This window comes from Camelus bactrianus, chromosome 1 (assembly GCF_048773025.1).
Source record: "Camelus bactrianus isolate YW-2024 breed Bactrian camel chromosome 1, ASM4877302v1, whole genome shotgun sequence".
NCBI classification, from domain to species: Eukaryota; Metazoa; Chordata; class Mammalia; order Artiodactyla; family Camelidae; genus Camelus; species Camelus bactrianus.
The window spans coordinates 130,055,398-130,070,444 of record NC_133539.1 but is presented as its reverse complement, the minus strand read 5'-3'; the positions used below and the strand labels follow the sequence as shown (position 1 = coordinate 130,070,444).

The following is a 15,047-nucleotide window of genomic DNA, read 5'->3' as shown; positions in this document are numbered from 1 at the left end:
CCCAATGAAAAGAAAAAGAGAAATTTCTTTCCTAAGAAAACCTGATGTTAAATTTAGATTAAATAATTGAAAAAAAAAGAAAGAAAAATAGAAAAAGATGAGTGACACAAGTGATAATGCCCGTGAGATAAATCTGCGGTGGCTGCTGGCACTTCCCCATGTCCCACGTGGGAAAATCTGAAACATCCTTCTCACCACTCAGAGTCATCATCAGCCCACCCCACCCCTCTCCCTGTTAAATGCAGGAGCACAGGCGGGGCCGGGCCTTTGCTCTCTCTGTGTCAACACAGTGAGACAGGATGGAAGGGGCCAGAGCACAGCCATTCAATGAAGGCCACAGCAATTAACATCAAAATGGTGAAGGATTCAACCCCCAGTAGGCCTTGAGGCTCAGGATGAAGAGATTTTACTTCTAGCAGATCTTGAGCTTCATTATACATCCGTTGTAATAGTAACATGGTGAATAACACGCCCCAAGTCACCATGGCCATCCCAAGGCTAGCCACAAAAGATCAAACGGTGGGAAATGGCCAAATCCCAGGGAATCCCAGCCCCTTGCCCTTAGGCTGCTCCTTCTAATTATTAGCATATAAAACAACCAAGCCCATGAAAACCAGCAACACAGCGCCACCTCGCGGTCATCACTCTCTCTCCCTCTTCGGAGAAGGCCCACACTTTGTCTGTGGAGTGTGTACCTACTTTTAATCTGAGCACCCAACCCCCACACCTCGTGGCATTTCTCCTGCCTTTCAATGTGTCTCTGTGAATAAATCTACCTTTACTCAACAGTGGCTTGCTCTTGAAACCTTTCCTGCATGAAGCCAAGGACCCACGTCTGGTGGGGCACATTCCAGGGGCTCAACCAAAGCCTGGGACACAGCCCTTCCCATGCCCCACATATGTTTTCTTGTATCAACAGGACTGGGATGTGAAGGGAGTTCTGAGGCCCCAGCTAAGGGACAGAAGTAGCCCCCAGGACAAAATGGCGGGCAGCCCCTCCCCCAGCAGGGGCCTTGAGGTCAGCCCGGTTCTCTGTGGTTCTCTGTTGTGCTGACTCCCCAGCCAGAGAGCGTTCTCCTAGGCCTGTCCCCACAAAACCCTTATCTCCAAAATGCAAGCACATCATGTCACAGTCCTCTTATTCAACCAGAAAATTTTCAGCCCACTTTTTCCTTCCCTAGAAAAGAATCTATCTGTCCTCCCTCCCATCCCACCACTTCTTTCTTTGTGAGAACTCTGTACTCCCCATACACCATCCTGAACGCAGGTGCCTTGCTGGCTGGGACCGAGATGTTTCAGTCTCACACAGCCTGCATCCTTTCACTTTCCCCTTTCTACCTTAAAAAGTCTTTCCTGAGTCTCCCACCCCTCTGATTCTGAACTTCACAAAGTGCTGAGGTTGCATGCACTCACTGTGTGCATACCTCCCAGGTTTTGACTAGGTTTCCTTCACAAGATCTTCATTAAGGAGCTTCATCAAGAAGTTTAAAGAGTCTTTTCTTACATCGGAGTTGAGGAACCTGCATAAAATTTAAATGGCCTTGAAGAGAGAGTAAACCAGGGACAGAGAGGTCATAGGTCTTAGTCAAAAGTGTCACGAGGCAAAATGTTCTTCGAAGGCTCAGAGTGGCTTCTGAACACGGAGTCGGGAGGGAGGAGGTGCCAGGCTGTGAGTGGGATGTGTGACACTGGGTACGCTACCCCAGCTGGGGAAGTATTGGATTTTGTTCTAGTTTTCCAAAGAATTTCTTACCACCTTTTCTCTTATTGTCACATACCATTTCCTACGGATTAAGAAAATCAATGTCAGTCATTTGGGCCACTTGGTAGAAGCTACACGATGCCATTCACAAGGCTGGTATGTAACAGCCACACCAGTCTATGTTGAAAGACCAGTAGGGGTATTTCCAAGGTAATCACGGGCATGCAGCAAACTCCCCAGCTTCAATTACCTCATCTCAAAAGTGGGGCCAATAAAACTACCAAGCAAAGTGCGTGATGATTATGGCCGACATCTGTTTACTAGGTAAGTGCCCGTGACAGCTGACACTGGATTAGGAATGAATATGATCAACGAGGCACAGTCAGCCTGGTTACATGCACCCTGCCTTCATGCCTTGGTGCAGGAGCGGAGTTTGTTTAGCTGAAATGAACGCCCCCAGAGCAGCCCTGAAGGGAAAGCTCCCAGCTCTGCACGGCGAGGCGTGTTCCTTTCCTTCTCTGAGCTGATAACAGTTTGCAGTCGTCTGTTTTTACATTTATCCCTTTAGTACCTGCCTCCCCTCCGGAGTTTTTGCTTAAGCAGAACAGGTCCAGGTTTGTGTTGCTGCCTGCCGGATATTCTGGGCTGGGAGACAGGCGACTCCACGTCTGGCTCTGGTGCTGAAAGGAGAGGGCAGAAAGCCCAGGGGCCCATGCTGAACAGAGGCCCCTGCACCCAAAATTATGGTCTGACTTTGGGCAAATTACACCGTCTTCTTTACCCTAAGATTCCTCATCTGTTCATGAAAATAACTGCCCATGGCACGTAGAGTTTCAAGGATTAAAGGAAATCACCAAATTCACAACATATTCAAGGGGCTGCCAGTACGTCCTCAACAGGCACATGCTACCTTTACGGCTGTAACACACGCTAAGCGGGGCGGTAGGACACAGTGAACACTGCTAAGTGCCTGTTAAGTGTTTCATGTGTGTTATAATACTGTTTAAAACTTACAACAAACCCAGGAAGAAACGAATATTATAATGCATATTTCACAGATTCACCAACAGTTTAATGGAGGTTACACTCTAGTCCAAGGTCCTTTGGTGAGGAAATGGCGATTTAAACCTGAATCTGAGCCCAGGCCTGGGCTACACCTCTCTCCAATCCACCTCACCACTTGCCTATGAAATCCACCTGTCCAATACACGTTTGTACAGGTCAGCTCTTAAATGCAAAGTGTGCCACCGTTTGTCAATGTTTGTTAATTACCATAAAGTGCTCTCAGAAACCGCTACAGAAATGACAGGTTGACCCACATCCCTGCCAACAAAGAAGAGATATTCTGCCTTGCGTTCTCCTGTAATGTGCAGAAACCCTTTCCTACACCACCAAATTCAAATGTATGCTTCCTCCATGTTTATGTTTGCACACGGCTTATTAAAGTAGAAGGTACCTGCAGTAATTCCATCTCGTTTCCTTTGCAAGTTTCCAGATTATCCACAATCAGTCTGTGAATGAAAATACTACAATGTGAATTAAAATACTACAACCATGTCAGTAAACAAAGAATGCTGAAACCAAGTCATCAAGGCTGCTGCCACCCCCCAGTGCGGACAGACCTGAAGCCCAGCCTCTACAGCCACTCACAATGCTGCCCTCTGAACAGACTGAGAATAAGAAGACAGGATAATTGCCCTAGATAGCTAGGTGCTTGTCTAAAGAATGAATCCAGTGAGGTCAAATGATACATACAAAGGCACTAAATTCTTTAAATTGAGATGCCTGGATTTCTTTAGATAACAAGCAATCTTTTATTGTTCCAACTCCCTGGTCTTTGTTGTAAAGCTGCCATATAATCCTAGTTCCTCCCCTACTTCTTGGGAGCAGTCCCTCAGACAGATTTGAAGGCTGTCATCCCGCCTCGAGTCCTCCCGCCTAATAAAGTGTAACTCTAAACTTTCAGGCTACACATTTTTTTCAGTCGACAAGTCCCAGAATAGACACAACTCATCAATTCTGTAATGGAACACACTGGATAAGGAACCAAAAGCGTGTTCTAGTCCAGAAAAACTACAGGTCCCTCTTTCTTTCTGTCATTATACAATCCCACCAGAACTCATTAATTTGCTGTCTGCTCATCTGGCAACCAAACTCAGAGAAGAGTCAACTCAGCAGAGTGCTCTACTCGGGAGAACACCCCGCAGCAGCACTGCAGGCTACCTGCCCTCCCGCACGCTCTGCCGACCCCTAGTGTCCTCCGTGGAGACCAGGCCAACAGAGGTGTTCCCAACAGCTGCAAAGTCCCACAGATTAAATAAAAGCATTATATTTTCTACGATATGTTATGTATATTACCATCTCTGAAAACAGCTTTGCCAGAAGCCCAAATTTTCCACATTAATCTGCATAGGCAATTCCGGCCCCCAAGGGAAAACAAGTCTTATAATGATGCTAAGGCCTCCAAAGTCCTCTCCAGGACCATCAACCAAACTGCCTGCAAGCCTGCAGCTGCAGGCGGCTACATGTCTGTTTTTAAAGCAACCCCTTCCTGCCCTCGGGCGCTACAAAGTCCCTCTATGCCCTCCCATCTCAGGGTAAGAGCAGCCACTGCAGAAACTTGCAGGGCAGCACTGACAGGACTGGACACAGAGGATCAGAGCTAAACTAAGCCTTCTTATGACACGAGCTTGTCACTGTGTCATTTTACAGATGAATGTATATATAGAGAGGTGGGGTGATCTTGCTCAAAGTCACACAGCTAATAAGTGGCAAAGTCTATAACTCAGCTCCACCCTCTGGCGTGACGCTCCAGCTGGGACACCCACAGGGTTCTCTCGTGCCTGCCTGACCAGTCCTTTACTGTCACTCATAACCCACCACAGTGTCTGACCCTAGCCTGACTTTTCAGCCTCTTCTCCCTCTAGTTTCTCAGGAACAAGGCTGCTCGGGCCACTGTGTGACTTCCGGCTCCCCAAACCCTCCGTGCTCAGGGTGGTCTTGCCTGTGCAACCAGCACCCTGCTCAGAGGCTCTTCCTCCCCTGCAGGAGGACGTTTCCACTCTCCGCTGGGACACCCCCTCAGGGAAGGGCTCTTCTCCCCCTCAGCACGGCAGGTGTCCCAGGCCACATCCCGAGCTGCCCCATTAGGTCTGCCTGTGCCCAGGTCTGCTAGTCAGAGCAGCAGCCTCAGAGCCAGGGATTATGCCCGGGTCTCCCTGCAAACCTACTGCCCGCCTCACAGCCCCCAGCCAGTAGGTCACCTGGAAGTCACAGCAAGTGCCCCACCCAATCCCGAAATCTCTTCATTTGCCAGCACCGCTGATGACTGGTCTCCAAAGTTTGGTCAGTTTCACACAAAACAGCAGCTTCCACTGAAGCTGAGGGTTTTCACTTCTGCTCCCCATCCTTAATGGAAACGTCAAGGGAAACCAAAAGACCTTTTCTCAACCCTTTTCTGATGACACATTCCCACCCACAATACTCACATGCTCAAGAGTTTTGGGTCCACGTGATTTTGTTTCCCTTATGCTAAGTGGCTCAAAACACTGCAGGATTCTTTCTCTTTTGAGAGTATTTGTTTGTACTGAGTTTATTGACTTCAATCTCTTTTTGTCTCTCTCTTAAGTGTCCCTAGCAGTTGCCACTTCTTACTCCCTTCAGCAGCCTCCCTCCTATCATCTAGTCTAGGAAATTATCTGTGATGAGGGGCCCGGGGGCAGTCACAGAAAATGGAACAAAGGTACAGAGAGGCTACATAATTTGCCCGAGAAAATCAGCTTCAAGCCCCAAAACTGTGTGTCACGTCCCTCTGTTTAACACTTATGCTAAACTAGTTAACGTTTTTTAGATTATGGTTATAAACAGATGAGGTATCAAAATACATAGAAGGACACACATCAACTCTAAGATGTTTATTAACTCCACTATTTTGTTTCTATTTATTTTATTTCTATTAAAAAATATTAGGAACCTCTGCAGTCAATATAACAAAATGTTAATGGGTGTTAAATCCAGAATATAGAGGCGTAAGTGTACCATTACTCATAATTATTTGTATGCTCACAAGACAAAATGATTTGAACGTCTCTCTCCCCTCCCCCTACTCGCTACTGGCTCTCACCTGAGCTCCCAGACCACACATTTAACAGCCTTTCACTTTATCCACAGCTGAACTCATCAGGGTTCCCCCAAAGCTCCCTCTGCAGCTTTCCCTGCTCAGAGCACAGCAGGACCATCATTTACCTCATTAATCCACCCAGAAACCTGGGCCTTACTCCATCCTACCTTCACAGACATCATTCATCGTTTCCTTTTTACCATCTAAACATGCCTAAAATCTGTTCGTTTTTTCCCGGTGACTGTCCCACTGACTGTACCACCGCTCAGGTAGAAGCCACCAACACTGCCCACCTGGACTCACGAGTCTCCCACGTGGCCTTCCAGCTGCTCTCCCCTACTTGAGACAAATTGGATTTTGTCACTCCCGTTCTTTTATGACTCTTTTCAAACCTAGTGTTCTTAGAAGAAACTCCAAGTTCTTCACATGGTGAAGGTGTTTGCCATGAAACTGACAGCTCAGGGAGGGCAGGACCCCCCTCCTCCTTGGCCCTCCTCTTTCCCTAAGCCCCGCCCTCTCCCTCGGCCCCGCCCTCTGGCACAGCGCTGGCTCAGGAGTACCTGCTGAGCTACACCAGCCTGTATTCTAACCCTGGTGTTCAATTCTTAGCAAATTGCTTCACTTATCCATACAAATCCAAGGTAGATTAGAAAGATTTTAGATGTTGAGCTAGACTATTGATTTGGGGATTTTGCACTAGCAACCTGCAATTACATGTTCTAATGATTCTGTCTTCTTAAAACCACACCCAGATTTAAGGAGTTATTTGTGGAATGTCTTCGGAGTAAAAGGGACTGTACTTTTACAGACTTTATGTTGTATAACATGAACAACCCGGACAGGGTCACAAATGGAACTGCCTCACAAGTGACAGAAGACAGGTGAGAGGCACAAAGCAACAGGTCGCAAAGACGGTAAGAGAAAATTTGTTTTGCCAACCCCCCCAAAAATGCCTGAAAGAACCAAAAATTCTGAATTTTGAAAGTAAAAGATTATCATATAGTGAAATAAAATAAATAATCCTCTTCATCAGGGTTTCAAGATCTGACTCCAGATTTTTTAGCAGGCCATACTGAATCCTAGCACAGAAAAATCAGATGGACTAGTGGTGAGTAAGTTCCAGGAAAACTGCAGTAATTCCTCCACTTGTGTAAGTACATACACTCACCTGCCAAAGGTGAAAGTAGACTGCATTCTGGAGAAATTCGGAAGCTTCCAGGCTCCGCTTCTGGATGCCGAGGACACGGACAGCTTGGAAGCATGCTTCTAACTCAGTGACCGGAATTCTTACACTGCAGGGGGAAAAGGAGGCCCTCAGTCGATAGCAGAGATGTTCCTGTCGTGTATCACATTCCGTGCCTCAGGGACTCAGTGCCTTGCAGCAGCCCGGCCCCAGGCGAGGACCCGAAGCGTGGCCCACCGAAGCAGGAGGTGCACTGTGCTTGAGAAATCCCATCCCCGATGGGGGCAAGAGGGGCTGGTGGGGTTGAGTGAACCTATAAATGCCCACAGAAATATGCCTGCATTCATTCAAGTGATACCAACAACAGTAGCAGGCTATTTAACAAAATTTCAATTTTCAGTGGAAATTTTGCCATTCCTTTCCGCCTGTCCCCTGCACTCTGAAACAGGCTTAGGCTCTCTCACACCTGCAGCTCTGAAGCAATAGTTGTGAAGTCATTTTACTTTGCTGCAAGTGTCCTCGGTCCCCTTGTAACTGTGTCTGTCCTCTCTTAACACAGTCGGATATCTTCCTGGATCTCTACCTGAGTTCCTTTCTCCTCCTCCTCAGATCCTGAGATAAAGGACAAGTGAAGGCACATGACCAGAAAAGGCACTGTTGACTTGACCAAAATCCACAGTGACCCCCTAGGTGAGTGCTGCCCACCACTTACATTCAATTTTCAAGTTTCTGCACAGGGTGACATCCAGCCCAGAGAGGTGGCCCAGGCCCATTGGAAGCTACGTGGCTTGGGCACGGGGACAGATGCAGGAGCTGGTTCCGGGGTCAGGCCCCTCCCAACCTCTGCTCCCCTCTCTCCCGAGGCCCCGCTGCCAAGCACTCAGGCTCCGTGATCTTATGTCCTTCTCTTCTACTCTACTCCAAACCCTTTTCCTTTTCCTTTTTTCCCTAATTATCCCCAGCTGGAGTGATTTTTCAATCGCAGTATCTGAAAAAATTTCCTACAGCCGAAAATGAGGTCTCAAGAAGTCAAAGCACATATGCTACATCCTGAAGAGTGCCGCTGGCTAGGGGGACCCTCACCAACACTCACGTGGCATCAGACATGTTTCAGGGTCGGCCACCCCCAACAAGAGTGTGCTGTGACCCCTATGCCCGCACAGCATCTCTGCTCACAAAAATATAGTTGGCCCACTTATCGGTTATTAAGAAGCAAAAATACAAAATTGCTCATGTTTCTTACTAAAATTATCTATGAAGCAGAAAAGGGAATTGTAATAGAAAAGAACAATTTTGACCCCATGTTAGGTCTGTTCCTTTGGCTTTAACCCTGTGCCCTGTTTTCTAGGCTCAGACTTGCTAGCTCTGCACCATTTGTAAAAGAAAGTTGCCTTTAGACTGAAATATCCAGGACAGCCTATTCTCCTGGCCGTGATCTTGAAGGATGCTAATTCATCTGCACTTATGTAGAGATGGCAAGTTGCAAAATAGAGAATAACCTTTGTTTTTTTTTTGGAGTTTTCACAGGGGCAACATGATTTGATCCGCATGGACAGCTGCAAGAACAGCGGATTCAAAGGACAAGCAATTCATACAGCAAGAAGTTTCCAACAACCAATCAAAACCCCGCCCCTTTTTAGTATAAAAGAAGACTCAATTCTGACTTGTGGAAGATGATTCTCCAGGACATCAGTCTGCCATCTTCTGGATCTGCCAGCTTTGCAAATAAAGTCACTATTCCTTGCTCCAACACCTCATCTCCGGGTTTATTGGCCTGTCATTTGGTGAGCAGAATGAGTTTGGACTCGGTAACAAAATGACTGCATTGGAGGTAGTATGTCTCCACTGTTTCCTCGTTTCCAATATGTAACATGCACATTACTTGTGATCTAGTGCAAATAATTCATCAAAGACAACCACAAAAAGAAACTATACTCACCCAGCTATCAACACTGAACACAAAACCTGTCAATTTTATATGCTGTTTAAGAACACAACTGAAAAACCTAACATAGGGAGTTGATTCCATGGAAATAAAATTATTTCTACTCCTTCAAAACTTTTTCTTTTCTTTTCTATTTTATTTTGTTTTGCTTATTGAAAAGAAAATAAAAGTCAGATCATTTTATTTCACGTATTTTTGTTATAGCTACATACTTTAAATACTACAGAGACTTAAATTGCAATAAAAAATTGTTCATATATTAGTATAAAGATATATACACAATCAATGGGGATTAGGAATGGAGTGGACATTTACTAAAAATCCACTGCAATCCAGTCTTTTACAAGCATATCCTGGAATATAAGCTCTATTATCCAGGGGTCCTCACCCACATTCTCACTGCTGAGTCCCTTAGTAATCAACTACTAAGGCACCAGCATAGAACCATGTGATCTGTATTTTAGGAATAAATGAGGGAATTGATTCATTCAATTCTAAAACAAAAACCCTAAAATAAATACTGAACTTATTTACAGATAAAGAAAATTGGTCCCTCAAAAAGTAAAGTTTCTTCCTCAAGGTCACAAAGCTAATAAATGGTAAAGGCAAGATTTGAACTAATCTGCCTGATTCTAAAACCTATGGTGGAAATCCCATTAGACTGGGGAGAGTCCATCTGCACAGCCTATCACCCTATCTTTGTTCAGATCTAGCCTTAGACAGCCTGAGACAGCACTCCATTCCTATGGAACTCGAGGGCAAACGATAACATTAAGGATTTTATATCCAGGAATTTCTTAGGTCTCATGTATATAAAGTGTCAGCAGGTCAGCAGAAAATCTCTGGGAACCATTAGTGGGTCCAGACCTTTTTGCTGATTAGAAACTCAATCTATCAGGACATAGTGACCTTCCCATGAGAGGCCACATGGACATAAACTAAAGGCAGATGAACAATGAAAACTAACAAGACCCTGGAACTCATGCAAGAAGGATCCCTGCCATCCCCCACCCAGTTTCCTCTTCATCCACGTGGACACGAAGACAGAAGACCCGGGTTCTTGTCCAAGTTACACTATCATGGATTCTCACCCATAAAAACTTACAACTCTATGCTGTCATAAGTCCTTTCCAACTCAAATACGATGACACCAATATCTCAGCAGAATATCTATGTCTCCACTTCCCCTCTTCTAATAGGAGAATATTTCTATGGACACAAAGCAGAAATCCAATTTAAAAAACCATGCACGAAGCCAGGTGAATTTCTGCTTAAGAGACTTTCCTCTCAAGCTCAGTGAATGAAAACTCAGAAAAAGTGGTCCTTCTCCTTCAGCAAACGGGAGGCATCCTGATTGTGTGTGTGTGTGTGTGTGTGTGTGTGTGTGTGTGTGTGTGTGTGTGTGTGTATAAATCAAATATAATCGTCTGGGTTGTGTACAGATTTTTTTTAATGTCACTGTAATTTCATGGGGATGAGCCAACATTTAAAGTAATTTGAATCTAGTGTTCTCAGTCTCAGTCTCTTTTGGTGGAGGAGGTGAAAGGGGAGAGTAAAGGAGGAAAGAGGTAAATGAAACAAAGAAGTAAGAATACTGCTAGGGAAAGGCAAGACGTTAATTTTGTTCCTCATTGCATCACAACAAATAAGGGACTGGCTTTCCCCCGATGTCTTATCGAGCACTGAGTTGCAGAAGAAGAGGCGACAACCCATTTCTCACTGAGATTGTGGCTGTAAGTGGCATCTTATAGACACAAATCATTTACACTGATCAAACACTCTAGCAGCAGGCCGTAATTCTCCTGTTTTGAGAGACAAGAAAACAGGAGTTCAAAGAGGATGTATAACTTGACAAAATTCAGGGGACCAGTAAACTAAAGAGGATGAATTCAAACTCAGATCTGAATGCAGAGTCTGCTCTTCCCATTCCCAGGACTGGAAAATCCTTAACACACAGGCTCCCCAGCTCCCCTGCAGTGTTCCTGGCGCCAAGCATTTCCCATGGTAATGTTAGCCAGTTCTCACAGACACAGCGCTCTGTGCAGCCAATGACCTCCATCGGACCTTGATCATCTACCTGCCACGCCCACTAGGCTTCACCATACAGGCAGGAGAGCTGGCTTTCAAGTGCATACAAAGCCACCCCCGGTCTAACCTGGGCTCTTCTGCAGCTTCTCCAGCCTAAAGGCAGCCATGAAACTGCTCACAGTCTGTACATGAGCCACACTACCTCTCTCCATCTGTCTCCCCACCTATACTACTACTTAGCTATGACCATTTTGAAAATCTTGGAAACAAATTTTTAAAAACAGAAAAGAAAGGATTCTGGAACAAGTGCTTAATACTTACAATTTTAAATGACAAGTTACAAATTGAGTATTGACAAACCGAATCTTCCTTTCTAAATGTCAGTTTTAAGCATTTAAATATATAATAGCAAAAAATTCTCACAAAATTAACAAAAACATAAACAATAAACTGGAATAAATTCAAAAATAATGCCCATGTTCTAAATGGAGAAACTTCAGGACTATACTGAGTGTTAAAGTAAGAGGTATGAATGTAGAGACATAAACATATTGCATGGAGGAAAGCAGTTTTGTAAAGATGTAAGTTCTCCTAAGAATAATTCAAAACTTACTAAAAACTCCCATGAAAATTCCAATCTGATTTTTTTAACTTGAACAAAATATTTTGGAACCCTTCAGGAATAATAAAGTCATAATAGTAGACAAGAAAATTTGGGATGGATGAAAAGAATAAAAAAAAATCAGATTGCCAGTGATTAAATAAATTTTTACAATATGTAAGATATGGTGCTGGAGTAAGGAAGGGAGATTGACAGAAAGGAACCATGAGTTCAAAAAGAGACTCTAGTGTATGTAATTATTTTGTACAGATGGGATTTCAAATCAAAGAGAAAAGTATGAATTCAATAATTGTCCTGGGACAATCAGAATCACCTAGAAAGAATAAATTCTATTCCTGTCATAATGACCACAAGATAAATTGCACATAGTGATGTAAATATTAAAAAGTACTAATAACAGCAAATACAACCCTTTGCTCTTATTAACTCAACTTCTCCTCACTATAACAAGTACTATTATAATCACCACCTTAGAGATTAAAAAAACTTACAGAAGAGATTTATTCCATTATAAGGAAGTATTTCTAAGAATGTCAAAGATAAAACCCACAAGGAAGACATTTACTATCTTAAGAGTAGTTTGAGCCACAACAAGAATAAAAAAACTTTCTGAACAAAATGAAAGGAAAGAAATGACAAGAAAAAACTCTGTGATACATGTTGATGAAGTCACGAAGTAAATTTTCATAACATACAAAGAGCTGTCACAAAGCAACAAGAAGCTCCCTCACTTAAATGTTTGCAAAGGACAAAATGAATCATTCATTTTAAAAAATTCAAAAGGCTAATGAGTGAAAAAAGCTCAAAATTTCACTGGTCATCAAATGCAAACTAAAACGATGAAAAAGCACTTTTGCTTATCATATTGGCGAATATTTTTAAGATATTCTAGTTAGTGTCCATCTGTTGGAGAACAAATCATGAGCGACTTTTTCAGAGGATGACATATCAATGGATATGTAAACTCTGAAAAACGTACATACACACTGACTCAACTCCACTTCTAGGAATCGTTTCCTTTAGAAAAAAACAATCAGTCCAAACAGATGTATCCATCAGGGCATTTACACAGCACTGTTTACAAAGGTGGGAAGAAAAACTGAAGTGAAATAATATCCAGCGATAGAGAATTGGTTACATAAGTAATTGTGCATTTTTTCATTCCCCAATGGAGAAGGAATTTCTAGAGTCACTTGAAAGGAGTCTGTGATGAATGTAAGTGTCACATCCAGGGACTAAATTTCCAGAAGCCTTAACTAAAGGAATATACATACAAGATCACAGGAATGTCTGTACAAGAAGGATGCAAGTCAAACATTCTTTCTGACAGTGGAAAGTGGAGAAAACTTAACTGTCCACCATTAAGACAATGTTACGGTAAATCAAGGCGAGCTGCGGGCGCTGAGGGAGCCGGCGTTTCGCCTTGGTCCAGGGCCTTGTCCACAGCACTCTCCCACCAAATGTGTCCGTGGACAAGAGACGACACCCGCACATCAGGAGACCCCTCCAATCTATCTGAAAGGACCGGGTGAGTCTGGAGTGGGAGGACGTCTATGATATACCCCTGAGTGAATAAAGTGAGCTGCAGAAAAACATATAGTATGGTCTCATTTTTAAATAAAGCATATATACACACACCTATACATTGATTTCTCATATGTGTATATATATGTATCTCATAGGCATAAAGGTCATGAAATATATATACCAAATTTTCCACAGCTTTTACTCTCAGGAAATAATGGGAAGTGAGTTAGGGGCCTTCCTGTACCACCACAGTTCTCTTTTCAGTATTTCAGTTAAGTATACTTGGAATTTAAATGTTTATTTAAGTCCGAAGTAAAATGGACGATGCATTCCTTAAGACAGAATGCTACACTGGTCATTAAAAATCATGCCAGGGGAGATAGAATATTGTAGAAAAACATGTAATAAGCCGAATGGAAAATGGAGATTTCCGCACAGTAAACAGGGACAGAGTGCTCACTGGTTTTTATGACAGAGCTGATACACACTGACGAAAAGAACAGAAAATAAATGTTAAATTGTTAATTATTATCTCTGAGTAGCGGGACCAGGATAGACTCTTTTGCCCCTTTTTTCAGACTTATTATATTAAATGCAAATTATTTTTCATCTGAAAAAATCATTTTTAGGCGTGTAGTACCACGCATTGGGGAATAATACATGAATACTTACAGAAACAAGTAACTAGGAGACACCGCAGCAGCGCTACACAATGTAGAATGGGCGATCCTGATTAACATCGTGCAGTTACATAAGGACCCACAAAGTGAGAGCACCTGCTGTAACAGGGCGTCGCCCCCTTCTATTTGTCAGTTGTGTCTTCAGGTCTGAGGCAGTTGTGAGCACGGCCAGTGTCAGTGCTGGTGTCTGGATGGATGTTACTGGAGGTGAGGGCACCTGCAAGTGGAGAGGAAGAACAGAAACCATCCTCTGCCTTTTCTGTCTTGTTTCTTTGTTACTTTAAAAGAGAGGAATAAATAAGATAAACTGAGTATCTTCCCTACAGAAATTTCAGTAATGAAACGGTTTTTAAAGTCTTTACAGCTTATATTCTGCCTATAACTGTCTTTTCAACAAAGCATCATATTTATTAAATGTGAATTGACTCAGTTAATTAACTCCCTGTTGAAACATTCTAGTAAAGAACATGAAATGCCGTATGTAAAACAACCACACCTGCAGTGACTAGCACAGCTGTCTTGACGGCAGTGCATTCAGCCCGCACCATCCTGTGGTCCTGAGCTCCTGATGCTGGTAAGAGAGCACGCTGCCGCCTCAGATGGAGAGATACTGTGAAAGAGTTTGAACTCTACAGTACTGACAAAACATAACTGACAAATCCCAGGTTCCTTTGAGGCTGTCATTTTCTGTTTCTGGCCAACCCCCGTCAATGAGCATAACCACCCCATTCCCGAGCCATGGGAATCATGTGGGAAGCAGTTTTGGAGAAATTTCCAGGTATAGAATGTAACAAACTATACATAGATCTCTGAAAAAAGAAAAGATGCAATATTCTGATTTTGGAAGAAACTCAAAATATTCTCCTAAGCCTTAGTAGCTGGAAAGGCTGGGCATCTCCTAAGCCACTTATTTATTTCGCAGCCAGTGAGCATCTCCCACAAACCCTGTTTCCCTGTGTCTGCTGGGAGCCTCAGGCACACTGTTGCTGTCGATCTTATAAGTCACAAGGCAGACGCGTGTCTCTCATGCCTGCAACCCTCACACAGGCTTGCCTCCTAGCCTCACTGTCTGAACTTGGCCCCATTTTCTCACCTGTTTATTTGGTATCTGTTCTTCTGTAAGCTGCCTGAAATGCTTTTTGGAACATGTCAGAAGATTCAGTGGGTAGATAAATGGACAGATGGACAGGTGAGAAATGGGCAGACAGACAGAGTGACTCCAAGAAAAGGGGAACAAAGA

At 43.7% G+C, this 15,047-nt stretch overlaps 1 long non-coding RNA gene across 7 annotated transcripts in view; it reads right to left on the bottom strand.

Moving 5' to 3' along the window:
• LOC141578975 (uncharacterized) overlaps nucleotides 1-15,047 on the bottom strand; it is a 114,748-nt gene that overhangs the window by 74,574 nt on the left and 25,127 nt on the right. For 6 of the 7 annotated variants that reach the window (XR_012509883.1, XR_012509880.1, XR_012509879.1 and 3 more), the window contains one exon: nucleotides 6,991-7,114. This is a non-coding gene — a long non-coding RNA (uncharacterized LOC141578975). Of the gene's footprint in view, nucleotides 1-6,990; nucleotides 7,115-13,799; nucleotides 13,981-15,047 lie in introns of those variants that run through there. The other variant, XR_012509888.1, reaches the window with a different exon arrangement.